The 18633-nt window shown below is 36.2% G+C and overlaps 1 protein-coding gene and 1 long non-coding RNA gene across 2 annotated transcripts in view; both read left to right on the top strand.

Annotated features, from left to right (window-relative positions):
- Positions 1–1389: 1389 nt before the first annotated feature.
- On the top strand, positions 1390–1848 carry LOC106087231 (uncharacterized). Its single transcript, XR_001221241.2, has 2 exons — positions 1390–1504; positions 1555–1848. It is a non-coding gene; the product is annotated as an uncharacterized LOC106087231 (long non-coding RNA).
- A 7888-nt stretch (positions 1849–9736) lies between these two features.
- LOC106087237 (protein peste) overlaps positions 9737–18633 on the top strand; it is a 45094-nt gene continuing 36197 nt past the window's right edge. The window contains exon 1 of the mRNA XM_013252207.2: positions 9737–10226. The gene's annotated coding sequence lies outside the window, so the exon portion shown is untranslated. The remainder of the gene's footprint in view (positions 10227–18633) is intronic.

The raw sequence follows: 18633 nt of genomic DNA, 5'->3' as shown, positions 1-18633 counted from the left end.
TCAGACTCATTACAGTTTTCGTTTATTGAGGTGTATGGAGGCCACTGTAGCGCAGGGGTTAGCATTTCCGCCTATGACGCTGAACGCCTGGGTTCGAATCTGGCGAGAAAACTACAAAAAAATATAAGCGGTGGTTTGCTTGCGACATTTGGTATGACAGCCATGTAATAACTTCTCCCTAAAGAGAAGCACTTCGTTCGGGCTCGGCTATACAAAGGGGTCCCTTATCATTGAGCTTAAAAATTGAATCGGACAGCACTCATTGATATGTGAGAAGTTTTCCTCTGTTCCTTAGTGAAATGTTCATATGCAAATTGTAATTTTGGTTATTTTCTCTTAATGCTAGCGATATTTGTGAGGTTGTTTTTGTTCTAGCAGTGTGTTGTACACTGAGGCGGCAGCCCTTGCCGATGAAGGACTCCATCGGGTCAATCCGGTACGTACAATTGGCTGCCATGGGATTGAACAGTTGAGGTACTCCTAAGGTATCATTGAGTGATGTTCAATTTGAAATTGTTGCTCAATGGTTGTCCTTTTAATAGTCGAGTCAGAGCAATTTTAAAGAAAATCTCAGGATGCACTTAAAGGTGAAACCATGATATTATTTTTTTTAATTGTTCTTATTTGAAGTTTTTTTTTTTTAAGATTAATATACTTTTGTAGAGCGGCTCCATGGCTCCACCGAATTTTTTAATTTCCATTTTTGTTTGCTCGTTAGAGCGAAGATAATTTTTCTTATGATGTGTAAATTTTCTATTTCGAGATGAGCTTGGTGATCGGAAAATTTTTATACATAGTACATACACCATACCAACCATGATTTGAAGCCTTTCGGCCCCTTGGTAAAGAGGTTATCATCAGAAGTCTTTAGGTGTGAGGGTTTCAAAGGTCGTACATTGGAAGGTTGTATTTATCTCGAAGAAATTGCGAGAGACCCTGTATGAAATGCATACAATAGACTAACTAGTCCCGACACTGTCAAATTTCTACAATTTTTTTTCAAAAGATTTTAATAAAATATAAAAAATATGAAAATCGAATTTCGACAAAATTTTGATTTAAATACATTTTGATGGAATTTTCTATGCAATCAAATTTCGAAAAAGTTTTCTATGAAAATTTAATTTTAAAGAAATTTTCTTATGAGAATCAAATATTGTCGAATTTAAATAATGAAATTTTGTCGAAATTCGTTTTCATCGAAAATTTCCCAAAAATTTAATTATATACAATTTCGTTGAATTTTGAGCTTTATAGAAATTTTTGTCAAAATTCGATTTTTGAAAATTAGGTTAAAACTTTAATTTTTACTGAAAATTTGATTTTTAGGGATTTTAGTTATATTTGATTTATAATTAGATTTTTTTTGAAATTTTTGTCAACATTTGATTTTCATAGAAAAATGAAATTGGATTTTCTATAAAATTTCGTTGAAATTGAAATTAGATTTGATTGAAATTTTGTCGAAATGTTATTGCTTTAAAAATTATCAAATCATTTAGAGGTATGGGAATATTTCAAATCCCACTTTTTATTTGTCCATCCCATTTTCAGGTTCTTGCTATGTCAACCCAAACTGGAGGTCAACATTTGCAGTCTACTACCAACAACCTTTCATTGCAGTCCTATTATGTCCTAAACGACATACATGTCCGTTTGTTTTTCCTAAGTATCAAATTCGTGCTCTGCTTCCATAGACCTTCCATTTGAGTACCATTTAGTCCCGCTTAGTCCCAAATAACATCACATTTGTACTATACTATCAACGACCTTTTATTTGTGTTTCTTATTGTCGCAATATACATGTTCCGTGAAGGACAGGATATGATCCAGATACTTGAACCCTAATATTAATATCAGAGTCATACTCTGCTATCAAATACCTTTCATTCAAGTTTCTTATTGTCCTACATGTCCTGGTTGGGGTTTTTTTGGAGGTGGAGCGATCGCCAAAAAATTTGTCCCAAATATTTGTACTGGATTCGTAGTCTTCTCACTAAGACTTGTACTTTACTTCCAAATACCTTTAATGTGATAGCCATATTGAACCTGTCGGTAACAATATCAGGTCGGCGATTTTTGGGATGTGGGGTGGCCCCAAGATATTTGAAGCAAACGTTCATACCATATTCATATTCAACTTCTAAATACCTTTCATTTGATACCCATATTACCCCAATCGGTAAATACGATGATGTTGTTGTAGTCACATTTGTATATAGTGGTGGCGATCCTCGTCAAGCTCGTTCAGGTCTGTGCGACCGAACGCCGCAGGATTATGATGGTTATTTAAAGGCACCAGTACGAGTATCTTACTTTGTCGTATAGAGCATAATAGGCACTCAGTATTTAAGCAAGAGCCGGTGCCACCTGGTCTCTCACTGAGACCCTCCGCTCGATACCGCTAATTGTCCGCGACTGCAGTTGCAGCTATTCCATACGGAGCATTCCACTATCCGCAACCTGTGGACGCGCCCGGTAGCTCCCAGCTAAGTTTCTCGTTATAACGAAGAATACAACACAGATTGGAGCTCAAAGCTCCAGCCTGTGTGATGCTCATAGTTATTCCGCGCCGGTAAATATGTTATTTTTGGTCGGTTTTTGGGGGTGGGTGAACCACCCGATACTTGTGGTCAAATGTTTCTTTGAAGTTCGTACTCTGCTCTTAAATGTGATACCCACATTATCCCAAAAGGTAATGGATAAAGGTAAAATCCATCCATTACCTTTTAGATGGATTTTGGGGCGCGGCGTCCCCCCAGGTTATTCGTCCCCGAAGTTTTATACCAATTTTGTGTTTTTGGTTTACCAATGAATACTTAAATTGGTGCATCCATCTCCGAGATCTGGCTTTTTTGAAAATTGTGTGAGGTGGGGGGTACGCCATCTCTTGGGATGTAAAAAAGAAAAGTTGTGTTAGACCCTTATATCGTATAGCCTTCCAGAATACGGTGGAGATCAGATTATAGATATATATAGCTGCTATGGGTTCATAGTGCATTTTCCACCGTACTTTGACGAAATGTGGTTAATATGTATATTCACCGGAGGAGCAAACTCCATCATCTTTGAAAATTTTATGAAAATCGGTTTAGTGGTTTTTGACCAAAAACTTCCATTTTTATGTTATAGACTAGCTGGCCCGGTGTGCTTCGCTACAACCTTAAGTGATTGCGGCCCCCTTTTGACATGTTCACATGTAAAATACCTTTTGTTAGAATCCCATATTGTCCCGTTTGGTATACATGACTTGACCAAAAATGTTTGTATAAGTTTCGTTTTCTACTTTCAATAAATACCCATATAAAACCAATCGGTAAATATGTAATTTTTGGACGGTTTTTGGGTGAGGGGCACTTGCGATCAAATTGTTATATCAGTTCGAATTCTACTCTTAAATGCTTTTAATTTGATACCCATTTGATGTACCAAACGGTGGACATGTCCGTTTGGGTGGGTTTTGAGGTAGGTCGTCCCCCACGGTTTATAACAGTTTGGTGTTTTTAGGCTACCATAAGGGGCATACGAAATTTTACTTAAATCGTTGCACCCACTTAGAATCACTTCCTGATTAGATATACATAGCTATGTCCAAGATATATTCACTTACAGGTAGTGGCAGTTGCCCAACAACAAAATATGGATTGCTCTATCTGTTAAAATCAGTGAGTAGTGCAACTCTTATTTTGTGTATGTATGTTACTAGTTCGCTCCATTTTTTATTGTTTGTGTATTATGGTTCTTAACTATAATACACACAACCAAAACTCGTTGACAGATAGTGCACCCGCGAGAAAAAATTTTACTCAGCTGTGGTACACTACCTGGTAATTATGTCATGGCTATGTCTGTCTGTCTTCTTGTGATCAAGGTACAGGTCGGATTTATTGTCCGATTTTCGTAAGATTTTGCTCAAGTGACTTTTTTGGTCCAAGCACCAACCAAATTTATTCTGAACAAAATCGTATTAGATGTATACCATATGCAACTTTCACCCGATAATGCCTTTTAAGACAGTGGGAGCCACAATTTTGGTCCGATCTTTACAAAATTTTACGTGAGATGTTTAATTTGACATCTCTATGTGTGTGCATAAAAATGGGTTCAGATTTAGATATAGCTCCCCTATATATGTTTCATCTGATATGGCCCTTTAGGTTGTAGAAGCAACAATGTGCTATCTTGGCGAAGTTTAACATGAGGTGTTTTCTTCAACGTCCCTTATACGGCTGTATAATCCAAAATTTTAGCCTGATCCTAATAAAATTTATCATGAGGTGTTTTATTTAACAACCCAATATTTGCGCAAAGTTTCGTCAAAATCGATCGTTATTTAGATAAAGCTTCCATATATATCTTTTGGCTAATATGCGCTTTTAAGACTGCACCAGCCATAAATTAGGTCCTATCATAAGAAGATCTTGCAAAGTTCTATTCGATAATCATAACCAAATCAAAGTCTGACTGGATTTAGGTTCTATGTATAAAATGTAGTATACTCAGTGGTGTAGGGTTTTATATAGTCGGCTCCGCCCGATTTTAGCCTTTTCTTGCAAATGCAAATTTACACATGAGCATTTCATTAAGGAACTGGGGCAAACTTCTCACAAATCAATGAGTGCTGTTCGATTCAATTTTAAGCTCAATGATAAGGGACCTCCTTTTTATAGCTGAGTCCGAGCGGCGTGCCGCAGAGCGACATCTCTTTGGGGAGAAGATTCTACATGGCAAAGTAGCCCACAAATGCCGCCAGCAATAGGGAAAATTTTTCTGATGTTCCTGCCAGGATACGAACCCAAGCGTTTAGCGTTATAGGCGGACATGCTACCCTCTGCGCTACGGTGGCCTCGGTAGCCTTTACAATATTCCTTTTCATAGAAATCTTGATTTGCATAGAAGAATTCGTCGTTATTTGATTTCAAAGAAAAATTCGTTGAAATTTAATTTTTTATGGAAATCGCCAAAGGATTCCATAAAAATTTAATTTCATCGAAATTTTCCATGGAAGTCAAATTTTGTCAAAATTTTTTGAAAATCAAATTTCGACTAAATTTTAACGAAATTTTCTATAAAAATTGTATTTTAACAAAATTTTCTATAATAAGGTTGGTACTCTGTTCGTCTCTTCACGTGAACAACTGTCAAAATCCATATAAAAAAACAAACAAATTTAAATGAAAAATGTGTGAAAAAACGCCACACCGTTTTGCGCTTATGGATCAGCTATAGTAGTTAGAAACAATCAATTCTAGTGCAATATGAAATCAAGTTGGTACAAGAAATTTATTGTAATTATGTTTAAAAAAAAAGATATGTTGTTAAAGTTTTTCACAACTATACCGAAAGACGAACAGAGTTAACTTCAAAATCAAATTTGAAAAAAAAATTAAAGAAAAATTAGTTTTGAATAAATTTTCTTTAAAATCAAATCTGGATGAATTAACTAAAAATAGCCAAACAAAAATTTTTGCTGTAAATTTTATTTCATGGTGCTAGATACATATCAAATAACGTTTTTGCACGAAATCAAATGCACTTAAAGTGCACTTCATGTGGTTGTGTGGCAATCATCTTCAAACAACATTTGAATGCATTTGCCTATCTAGTCATTGCTTACGTTGACAAAAGGCCTACCTACCATTTGTTTAGATTAGTTTTTTTTATATAAAAATAGTCTCAAAGTAAATTGATATTATCATTCTAAGTGAATTTAATGGATATGTACTATTTTTGAAACTCGACATAATGAAATGATGAAACTCGACATAATGAAACTTAGACAGCAGGCTAATATCGATATTCATAAAACTTGATTCAGATTTGAATTTTTGAAATATTCTAGCAGCTCTTAATTTTGAAAACCCCTTTCGATATATAGAAAATAGAAGTATTGTGTTTTCATAGAGATTATTGTAGTGTTTCAAAAAAGTAACCGTGAACAATGTGTGTTTTCAACTGGGGAAAACGAATATAGTACCAGCCTTAGTGGAGAAGTTTATATGACTGATTATCTGAGGTAAATACCTCACAAGGAGGACACTGTGGTGGAGCAAAGGTTGACATGTCCGCCTATGACACAAAACGCCTGGGTTGGAATCCTGGTCAGAACATTATAAAAAATTTGTTAGTGGTGGTTGTGGTCTTATAAATGCTAGTGACATTTGTAAGGTATCCAGCCATGTTAAAACTTCTCTAACAAGTGGTGTCGCAAGGCGGTACGCCATTCGGACTCGGCCTAAAAAAGGAGGACAGATATCATTGAGCTAAAACTTGAATGAGACTGCACCTTTTGAAATGAGAGAAGTATCCACTGTTCCTTAATGGAATGTTCAACCATGACTAGGATGGGACAACCACTGTTGAAAAAATTGTCTAATGTTCTCATCGGGTTTCGAACCCAGACATTCAGCGTCAAAGGCTGACATGCCAACCTCTGAACTTTGGTGGTCAGTAGTTAGGTCAATATTTAAAGATGTTACAAGCGGCATGACGAAGTTAATTTATGCCACTAAATGGGGTAAAGGCTGGTACAATGTTCGTTTTTCACAATTGAAATCACATCAAAATCAAGATATATTCATTTACAGGTAGTGGCAGTTGTCCAACAACAAAATGTTGATTTCACTATCTGTCAAAATCAGTGATTAGTGCAACTCAGATTTTGTATATGTTACTAGTTCGCGCCATTTTTCGTTGTTTTTGTGTGTTATGGTTCTTAACTATAATATACACAAACACAACCAAAACCCGTTGACAGATTGTGCACTTCGCGAGAAAAAATTTGTACTCAGCTGTTTACGATACATTACCTGCACTACCTAGTAATAATGTCATGAGAAAAATGCTATCCAAGTTTAGCTAAGCGGCCAATCTTCTCGCCGGTTACCATGCCGTTAATTAAAATATATGTTGTCATCATTCAATTTGAATGACAAAACTGAAAGAAGAAAAACGCAACATATTTATTCGCTGATTAAAAGTTCTGAAATGGCAAAATTGCTTAGGGTTTTAATAAAATAACATTATGAACCCTGAGAAACATTTATTTAAAATTTAAATGGCTTATTTTGTTTGATTTGTTGATATTTAAGTATTTCATATGTGGTGTCGGAGCTGCCAACGCTAGAGCTGATCCGCTAGATTGGTAAATAAAACATAGCAACTGCTGCCCGATTCAAGTTTAAACTCAATGTTAAGGGAACTCCTTTTTATAGCCGAGTTCGAACGGCATGGTGCGACATCTCTTTGTGGAGAAGTTTTACAGGGGAAAATCATAGTTGAAAAATTTTTCTTCGAACCCAGGCGTTCAGAGTCACAGCGTCAACCTTAAGGTATTAATAAATTTTTGATTGCCGTAATACACTTGCATAAACTTTCTGCCAATCTTGGCGTGACAAGACTTATATGCCTTCTTTCTAAACCAATTATCAATTATGTAGGGTTGCCCAAAAAGTAATTGCGGATTTTTCATATAGTCGACGTTGACAAATTTTTTCACAGCTTGTGACTCTGTAATTGCATTCTTTCTTCTGTCAGTTATCAGCTGTTACTTTTAGCTTGCTTTAGAAAAAAAGTGTAAAAAAAGTATATTTGATTAAAGTTCATTCTAAGTTTTATTAAAAAAGCATTTACTTTCATTTCATTTAAAAATCCGCAATTACTTTTTGGGCAACCCAATATATCAAAGAAATTGCAACATAGTACTTTTCTGCGTGCAAGGGTAAAACACACAATCATACGAAGTAACTAAAAACAAGTAAAATCGTGCATGGATCGCATTTGTCGAGTTCTTTTCTCGGTGTCTCTTTTTAGGCAAACAAAATAAAGGAAGGGGGATAAAAGAAAATAATTGCTATGCTATTGGAGCTATACCAAGTTATGGTCAGATTCGGACCATAATGACATGAATGTTGGAGACCATAGTGGAAGTCGTTGTGTAAAATTTCAGCCAACTCGAATAAGAATATCGCCCTTTAGGGGCTCAAAAAGTAAAATAGGGAAATCGTTTTATAGGGGAGCTGTATGAGGCTATAAACCGATTCAGACCATATTTGACACGTATGTTGAAGGTCATGTTGTACAAATTTCACCCAAATAAGATAATAATTGCGCCCTATAGAGGTTCAAGAAGTCAAGATCACACATCGGTTTATATGGCAGCTATATCAGATTATGAACCGATTTGAACCATAAATTGCACAGTTGTTGAAAGTCGTAACTAAACATGTCATGCAAAATTTAAGCGAAATCGGATAGGATTTGCAAATTTGCAAATTCAAATTTTGCCCATGAACATTCCACTAAGGAACAGGGGCAAACTTCTCACATATCAATGAGTGCAGTCCGATTCAAGTTTTAAGCTCAATGATAAGGGGTCTCCTTTTTTATAGCCGAGTCCGAACGGCGTGCCGCTGTGCGACGCCTCTTTAGAGAGAAGTTTTACATGTCATAGTACCTCACAAATGTTGCCAGCATTAGGAGGGGAAAACCACCGTTGACATTTTTTTCTCATGGTCTCGCCAGGATTCGAACCCAGGCGTTCAGCGTCATAGGCGAACAGGCTAACCTCTGCGCTACGGTGGCCTCGGATAGGATTTGCGCCCTCGAAAGGCTTAAGAAGTCATGACCCCAGATCGGATTATATGACAGCTATATCAGGTTATGCACCGATTTCACACATACTTGGCACAGTTGTTGAAAATCATAACAAAATATCTCGTCCAAAATGTTAGCCAAATCGAAGAAGAATAGCATCCTTTAGTGTCGCAAGAAGTCAAGATTCAAGATTGGTTTATATGACAGCTATATCAGGTTATGGACCGATTTGAACAATACTTGGCACAGTTGTTGGGAGTTGTGACGAAACACGTCATGCTAAATGTCAGCCAAATCGGATAAGAATTGCGCCTTCTAGATGCTCAAGAATTCAAGACCCCAAATCGGTTTATATGACAGCTATATCAGGTTATTAACCGATTTGAACCATACTTGGCCAAAACACTACGTGCAAAATTTCAGTCAAATCGGACTAAAATTGTGACCTCTATAGGCTCCAGAAGTCAGGACCCAAGATCGGTTTATATGGCACCCATATCAAAACATGGACCGATAAGGCCCATTTACAATCCTAACCAACCTACACTAATAAGAAGTATTTGTGCAAAATTTCAAGCGGCTAGCTTTACTCCTGCGAAAGTTTGCGTGCGAGAGACAGACGGAAGGACATGGCTAGATCTTCATAAAATGTCACGACGATCAGGAATATATATACTTTATGGGGTCTGAGACGAATATTTCGAGGAGTTACAAACAGAATGACGAAATTAGTATACCCCCATCATATGGTGGAGGGTATAAAAATTGGCAACACTAATCATTAGATGATGCTGACTGGGGCGCTTGCGATCGAACACTAATAAACCCATTGAGAAATTTACAGTTATATTCGCTTTCATTTGATGACATATTTCAGTCAGTGTCTCTCATCAACATCATCGTTGGCAAGTACAACAACTAAAGCAACTATCATTCCTAGCTTTATGAGCTAAAATTGAGTGTGAGTGAAGGCGATTGAGACTGACTGGCTGCTTGTCTGGATGGAGCATTGTGGAGCTAAGCAGCTTCTATACATGTATGTATTTGTTCCATTAAATTGGTCGCATTTTATTCTTAATGAGCAGCAGGCACACTCAACGCCGGCATTGAATCGTCGTCGTCGTCGTCATTATCAATCTCGCAAACTGAGTGCGGCTCATTCTGCAGTTCTAACTTAGCATGCGGCGAGAGTGGTCGTTTTCGTTTACAAAACCGTTAAACAGGCGTCGGCTGTTAGATTAAGTGAATTAATAAGGCATCCAAAACAAAAACAAATAAGCATAACGGTCGCATATTTCCCTTTTATTCGCATTACAAGCTAATCTAGTCGGTGAAACTTCGGGGGTGTATAAACAAAAGGCTGACACGCAAATCGATAGCCAAATAATCGCAATTGTATATCAATATTTACTTATGTTTCATAAATTACACATTGGTATCAAATGCGTAATGTAAACGTATATTTTGATTTGCATCAAAACAAAAGCGTCAGACAACTGCTGGGATAATCACCAGGAAAAACGACTACAACTACAATAAACTAAGTAAAACAAATAAACAACAACAACAACAGACATCTTAATTGAAAGGAATATAGAGATTGCTTTGAACATTACCAAACTAGAATTCTTGTAAGTACTTTGGGTATTTATATGAAAATGATTTTTAAAATAATTAAATGAATCATAAGTGTTTAAGACATATAAAACTCTTTCGTATTTTTACAGGTTATGGAAATTAATAATATTAAATTCTAAAGTGGTTTTAACTTGGTTTGAGGAAAAAGCCAAGAAACTAAGCTAAAATTCAGAATTTCTTTTTAATTAGATAAAAATTTTGCATTCTAGTTTAAATAGCTAAATATTTATTTATACGGCCTTATTCACAAAAAAATTTATTATGGGTTTAAAATGTATTTTAACTAATACTCCTTTTTTGCTTAAAAACTGATTTTAAAATTTCGTATTCACAAACACATAATAACTATTGAATGTTTTTCTAATTTTTTTGATGTTTTTTTTATATGACAATTCCGGTTATTTGACAATGACAAATTGTTAATAAAAATAAATAAAAAATTAGTTTTTTTTGTGGTTTGGTGCTGGTTTAAAGATTTTTCCTATCTTATGCCGCTATGGATGTATATTTAACAAGGTGCAAGATTCTCCCCTAGAGAGGCCCAGGGGTCTCGGCCCCAAAAACAGACTTTGGCTTCGTGTCCTGGGGTCAACACACATCTACACAATAAATTTCAGCGAAAAGTGCGCCCAATAAAATGGAATTTTGCCGTCCTCTAGCCCTTACAGTCAGGACGTCTACCCTTTCATTCCCCTTTACTCCACTATGGCCCAGCACCAAATCGATGCGGATTTTGTCATACTCACTAAAGGCAAGAACTCCAAGACAGTGCGTGACTTCACCATCTTGGTTGTTATTTCCCTATTAGACAACTAACTGTCCATAAAAACGTTCATCCTTGACGTTCTTGCGTCAATCAGGTTATTAGTGGTGGTCTGTAAGTTTTTTTTAAATAATGTCATGTTCAGAGAAGGCTTCAATTGCTCCTTACACTCTAGGACTGTTCTTGGCCGTTTACTATCCAAGAAGATATTCACCCTCGACTTGCTCGCATTAAAAGCATACCACCTGACGCAGAAATCGGTCTATAGGTTCTTAATACAGGCGCCTAGACGAGTTCTCTCTTCTATCTTTGATCCTTTCAAGTAGTATGAACTATTAGATTTCAGTCAATAGAAGATTGTGACGCTAGAAAAAATGTCTCACACCCGACCTCAATTGTTGTTGTTATTGTCGCTACATTTGTTAGTGGTCCTCGCCAAGCTCCGTAGGTGAGAACTTATTCCGGTCCATACGAACACCACGGGTTCGTTATAGCCAATAACTCGCCTTGTATATCAAATACATGAAAAAAATTACAATTAAAATTTAATTGAAAATAAAATTGTTATCAATTAAAAAATTAATTGATTTAATCATTTTTTAACTGAATATGATTTTTTTCAATTAAAGTTGTTATGTCATTTTCAATTGAAAATACAAATTTTTTTTTGTCGAATTTTAAAAAAATTGTCTAATATTGTGCTTAAGTAAATATAGTTAAATTTCAAAGACCCATACGTCCCACATTTCGAAAAATCTATAGCAACATCATGGCAACCGGTTTGACGTGCCGGATTAACCCTATGGAGTCCTTCATCTACCAAGGGCTAGGGACTTTTTCATACGGACGCCAACTTCCAGGAGGTAAACATATGTGTACCAAGTATAGAAATTAAATCGAATTTCCAAAAATTTTCAATTTTCAATTAAGAAATTAATGGAGAAACTCAAAAATTGCAATATTTTTTTTAATTTGATCAATTAAGAAATTAATTTAAAATTTCAATAATTTTTTCAATAAAATATGCAATTAACAAATTGATTGAATACTCAATCATTTTTTTGATTCGATCAATTAAAAATTGTTTGAAAACTGCTGTAATTTTTTAATGGAATATGCAATTTTTTTATTGAAAAAATTGTCAATGGTTTTTTTCAAAAACTGATTCATATTATCAATTATATTATATTAAAAAATTAATAAGATCAATTAATTTCGTGATGGAAACCAATTTTTATGTTTTCTGTGTAGCACAGGCAGTCAGCATTTAGGCAAGAGTCGGCATCGACCGGCCTCTCATTGAGAAAATGTACTCGATACTGCTGATTGTCCTCGACAACAGGTGTAAATCACACAAATCGGAGCGCAGAATTCCAACCCGTGCTTCCGTGTGGGTTTGAATCAATTAATTGGTTCTCTTTGCCCCACCTATGCCAAAACAATACATTCTCTCAACAAGTGTGTAATTTTCCTGATCGAGGGCTAAAGTAAGAGCAACTCATTCGTTGATTTATAAATCTTTAAATTGATGGTCCGGGCTCACAAATAGGTCCAAATTGCAAATTTTGGCCATGAATATTTCACAAGGGAACAGTGGCACACTTTTCATAATCAATGAGTGCAGTCCGATTCAATTTAAGCACGGCGTGCCGCAGTGCGACACCCCTCCGGAGAGAAGTTTTAACATGGCATAGTACCTTACAAATGTTGCAAAATTATACAATATTATAAAAAATATTACAAAATTATTTCTGTTGGTCTCGCCGGGATTCAAACCCAGGCGTTCAGCGTTATATGCGGATGTGCTATCCTCTGCGCTACAGTGGCAAACGGGTCCACTCTTTGTTAAAACTGAGTCTGAGTTAACAGCATGAAAATTGCCTGAAATTTGGAACGCAGAGTACACTAATGCTGTGAAACAACCACTTTAAGCATCGTACAGATATAGGCCCAAAAACTGGTCCGGAGATTAGAAGCTGATTTGGTTGAAATGGCACAAAACAGAAAAATAAAAATCGGTTTCCATCACAAAATTAATTGATTCAATTAATTTTTTAATTGCTCAAACACAAAAATGATAATATCAATAAAAGTTTTTGAAAGAGGTGATGGAAAAAATATATCTCCCGATTTGAATTCCGCCACTGCAAGCTCACAACGCTTTCCTCGACGAACACTACAATATTTAGACATAGCTCCCATATATATGTTGGTCAGATTTTGGGTATTTTGCAATAATGTTGTAATTATCAACCGTAGTTTTTACAGTTTGAACACATTTGCTGAAAATTTGATACGGATTGTTTAATAACCCACTTGAAAACATACGCCAAGGTCTACCAAATTGGTTCCAAATTAGATATAGCTCCCACTTATAGGGTATTATACAGTCGGCACCATTCGAATTTTGCCTTTCTTTACTGGTTTTGTCATGAGGTGGTATCGGCAATTGGAAAATGCGTCAGGTATCTAGCACAAAAAATTTGTTTAAATTTTATACTGCCATTCACAATAAAGGTATTTCTGCAGGTGCCCACACTTAATTGGGAAAAACATTAATGACAACTGTGATGACATGCACATCTGCTTCAGTCCTCTCCGGAGCTGGCTACCTTCTGGCCCCGGCCGTGCTCAGTCTTGTGGCAGTTATTTTCCTTCAGAGAGTAATTCGGATACGACCGCATAAAAGTAAAGTGTAAGGTAACTCTTGTGTCATATGTAATGTGCGTGTGTTTTAGTTTTAGCGACAGGATGCACTTATAAGGTGAGGTCGTAGGAATAGCTGAGTACAAGTTTTTTTTATTTTTGATTTTGTAGTAAATCTAAATGTCAAATGCTTGATAACACAGCTGTGAATTTTTTTCTAAAATCTTCAAAAGATGTTCCATTTGATCCGATTTTCCATACATAAGCAACAAGACAGTGTTATAATGATGAAAATACAAATATAAAACACATTTGAAGAATATAAATTGTAAAACAAAGTTTATCTCTAAAACCACTTTGACATTTCAATTTACGGCATTTGCCACCCAAGGTAGTTTTTTAGGGGGTAGATTTTTGTTGTTGTGCCAATGACGCTACCTTCTAATTGTACCATGTGTTAGCGATATATCCGAGCGAACCCGGATATGTGGCGTTATTAGATAGTGAGCAACATTAGATGTAAGGTTGTTGCTCTGGACTCTTTAGTCTCCCAACCTGCTGACTCACCACTTCTCTTCACTGACTCAATACTTTCTAAGAGATTGCTCTCGCTTTTCGTGACATAATGAAACCCTTTAAAGTTTCATATTCAACAACAAAGCATTATATACTTATATATATAAGTTAATGATAATTAACATAAAGATAAAAATCTTGAATATTTGTTTTACGTATTTCAATGCAAGAATAAAGTTTTGAGTGTAAAAGAAAGATTTTTAATTTTCAAGTTTTTTGCGTGTTAGGGCAAAGATCATTAAATTTAATAATTTTCGTTTTCTTAATTTTCAAGTTTTTTGCCTCTTAGTTCAAAGATCACAAAATTTTATAATTTGCGTTAGTTTCTCTTTCGAAACGAGATCAATGATTGGATAAAAATTGTTAATTTTATTTTAAAAATTCGATTTAAAGGGAAGTTAAGTAAAATTTAATTATTTACTAAGTAGAGAATCCCGTATTTTTGGGCATACCAAATCAATACCACGATGTCTTCAGGCCTGTTAACGGTGGTCTTCTTAATTTCATATTATATTTTTACAAACGTTGGTTTTAACTAAAAATACTTACAATAACTGTGATGAAATTAATGTTTATATTTTTGCAAAGAGGCCACCGTAGCGCTGAGATTAGCATGTCCGCCTATGACGCTGAATGCCTGGGTTCAAATCCTGGCGACATCATCAGAAAAAATTTTCAGCAGTGATCTTCCCCTCCTAATGCTGGTAACATTTGTGAAGTAATATGCCATGTAGAACTTCTCTCCAAAGAAATGTCGCACTGCGGCACGCTGTTCGGACTCGGCTTTAAAAAGGGGGCCCTTATCATTGAGCTTTAACTTGAATCGGACTACACTCATTGAATGTGAGAAGTTTGCCCCTGGTTGATAAGCCAAAATATTATTTACGAAACCCATGTATTTTTTTAAAGTTGAAACATTTAATTTGACGCATTCGCTTAAAATCGTAATTTAAGTATTCAATGTTTGTTTCAGCGAAATGTTGAAAAGGGGAGCATAAAAATTTATGGCATCCAATTAGTTAGTTGTGAATTCTAGGTCCATAACGTGTCCTTGGTTTGCAAATTGACTTCAACCTTAAGGTCTTAAAATTCGAACCGAACTGTTTTCACAACTCTTTTCAGATAGCGCCTTTGTAGATAGTTCAGTTATAATTCGCTTTTATGTTCTTATTGGCACAATTTTAATCCTTTTTCTTCTTGATTTTCAATAGTTTTAAGAATAATTTTTTTCCTCGGTAGCACAAAAATAAGTATGTATTCAAGTTTTCAATTAATCATCAAAATTTTCTTTTTTCCTTTTCCATACCAACCTAGGGTGGAGATATTAATCCGCCCCATGCCACTGTGAACATACACCAAAGCCAGTAATCGGCTTGTTGTGCGCTCTAAAAACTATAAAGTAACTAAACTATAAAGTATCTATCTATCTAGGACATCGCTAGATCGTCTACATCTGCTACATCTTATGCCTAGACGATCTATGGGTTGCCCAAAAAGTAATTGCGGATTTTTCATATAGTCGGCGTTGGCCAATTTTTTCATAGCTTGTGACTCTGTAATTGCATTCTTTCTTCTGTCAGGTATCAGCTGTTACTTTTAGATTGCTTTAGAAAAAAAAGTGAAAAAAAAAATATATTTGATTAAAGTTCATTCTAAGTTTTATTAAAAATGCATTTACTTTCTTTTAAAAAATCCGCAATTACTTTTTGGGCAACCCAATAAAAAGAAAATTTTAAGTTAGGAATTCCGTGCTACTTAATTGTTTTCAATACCACTCCCCTAAGTTGGTTCATGTCTGGTATTATGTCTCAGTAATAGCCTCGTCTTCTCACGATTTGTCCACTCGTCGCCCACTCCCTTAACTCGGACCGCGTCGACCCGAAAGGCTTCGGGTTAACCAAATTTATTGGCGGTAGTCCTCTGGCCTTCACCGCCAAATCGTCTGCCCTTTCATTTCCCCTCTGTTATGGCCCGGCACCCAAACGATGCGGATTTTGACATCCTCAGAGAAGGCGTTAATCTCCTTCTTACACTGCAAGACTGTTCGTAAGCTTACCGTCCTGTTTGTTATTGCCCTTATGGCAATTTTACTGTCGGTAAAGATGTTCACACTCGACGTCCTCGCGTTAGCACCACACCACTTCACGCATTCCGTGATCGCCCGGATCTCCGCCTATAACAACCTAACTAATTTTATTTATTTTTCTCTCAGCCTACCAAACTTACACGAGTCCTAAATAGATTTTACCTTCAAAGTATGAAGGCATGTACATAGTATCCCACAATCCTGAAGACAGATGTTCAACATAAGCCTGCACTCGTAATTTATCCAGAACTTCGTTGTATAAATTCATTTCTATACAATTTTCGTTGCACTGCGCTGCATAGTTATTAAATAAAACAGGACCTTTTTATGCAGGGTAGCTGATACGAAGGGTTACCAATTCAAACAATACATTTTTTTTATGTGAAAATATTTTTATTAATTCAAATGAAATAGATTTGTGTGGTAATCCAAATGTCAGACTCATTTCACTTTTGCTCGGTATGACCACTTTTTTCCGTGACTATTGCTCTGAGTCGTTCAAAAAACGAGTTAGAAGCTGCATGAATGCAATCTGTCGGTATTTTGGCTAATTCCTATGTAATCGCTTTGTTCAGAGCTTCCGTACTGGCATAGTTTTTAGTCCTTACCTTGTTCTCTAAAAAGGCTTAAATAGAAAAGTTCATCGGATTGGATTCTGGCAAATCGATAGCCGAATTGCGAACGAAATGAATAGCGGAACATATCTTTTTAGTTATGGTTGGTTTACTCGTGCTTAATGTGAACTTGCTGAGTCTTGTTTGTACGCCTATGCTTCACGACAGAAATTTCTGGGTAAACACGGCTAGGAAACATCTTCTAAAATGTTTTCCCGATAATAAGTCGCATTTACTTTAACGCCAGGCCAGAGCGGTCATCAGCGGCACACTGCTAATACCATCTTTAGAAATGGAAAATTACTTTAGGTGGCCGTTTGTATGTTTGAAAATCAGCGCTCGGTTAAGTAAACACGTTCATTTTAGGAGTAAACAAATTGCTCAATTGCGAAATCTTCTCGTCAGATAGCACGAATTTCACAACGTTCGTGCAGGCGGAGCAACTTTTTTTCTCTTTCGAGTCTAACATATTTTTGGTTTGGTGTAAGTTCGTGTGCCTTTGGAACTTGTATGACTTTACAATATACATATGTTGCTAATTTCGTCGTTCTGTTTGTAACTCCTCGAAATATTCCTCTGAGCACGCTAACTTTCGAAGAAGTAAAGCTAGCCGCTTGAAATTTGCCACGTATACTTCTTATTAGTGTAGGTCGATTGGAATTGTAAATGGGCCATATCCTATGCCCTTTAAACCGATCTTGGATCTTGATTTCTTGTGGTGTTTTGTTATGATTTCCAATAACTGTGTTAAGTGTGGTTCAAATCGTTCCATAATCTGATATAGCTGTCATATAAACCGATCTGGGCTCTTGACTTCTACTGCCTCTATAGGGCGCAATTCGAATCCGATTTGGCTGAAATTTAGCATGAGGTGTTTTGTTATAACTTCCAGCAACTGTGCCAAATATGGTTTTAATTGGTCCATAACCTGAAATAGTTGCCATATAAACCTATCTGGGATCTTGATCTTCGTGAACATCTAGAGGTCGCAATTATTATCCGATTTGGCTGAAAATTTGTACAACAACTTCTCTTATGAACTTCAACATACGTGTCAATTATGGTCTGAATCGGTCTATAGCCTGATGCAGCTTCCATATAAACCGAGCTCCCTATTTTACTTCTTGAGCCCCTTAAGGGCGCATTTTTTATTCGAATTGGCTGAAATTTTACACAACGACTTCTACTATGGTCTCCAACATTCAGTTCAATTGTGGTCCGAATCGGACGATAATTTGATATTATAGCTCCAATATCAAAGCAATTTTTTCCTTTTATCATATGTTTACCTAAAAGGAGATACCGGGAAAGAACTCGACAAATGCGATCCATGGTGGAGAGTATATAAGATTCGGCCCGGCCAAACGTAGCACGCTTTTACTTGTTAGATCTTTATTTGATGGCCACTAAGGCGAGGAATTCGAGCCTTCACTCGCAGAACCATTTCAGGTGTTTTTGCATTTTCTTGGGTCAAGAACATGGCGTTTGGCAACGCCATTAGTTTGATTTGTTCACTTTGAGGTGTTTCAGTTTGCCAACAATAGACGAGTACAATTTTCCAGCTCCTCATTAAAAAAAATATCATGTAGCTGTAATTTCTAGCTTCACAGATATACCGGCGTGAAGTTTAACTACCCAGTATGAGAGCTGTAACAAAATGTGACAGTAGGAGTCTGAGAGAAGAGATAGTAAGAGAAGACTTAGCGCTAATTATC

Source organism: Stomoxys calcitrans, chromosome 3 (genome assembly GCF_963082655.1).
Source record: "Stomoxys calcitrans chromosome 3, idStoCalc2.1, whole genome shotgun sequence".
NCBI lineage: Eukaryota > Metazoa > Arthropoda > Insecta > Diptera > Muscidae > Stomoxys > Stomoxys calcitrans.
This window is presented reverse-complemented; position numbering and strand designations above follow the sequence as displayed.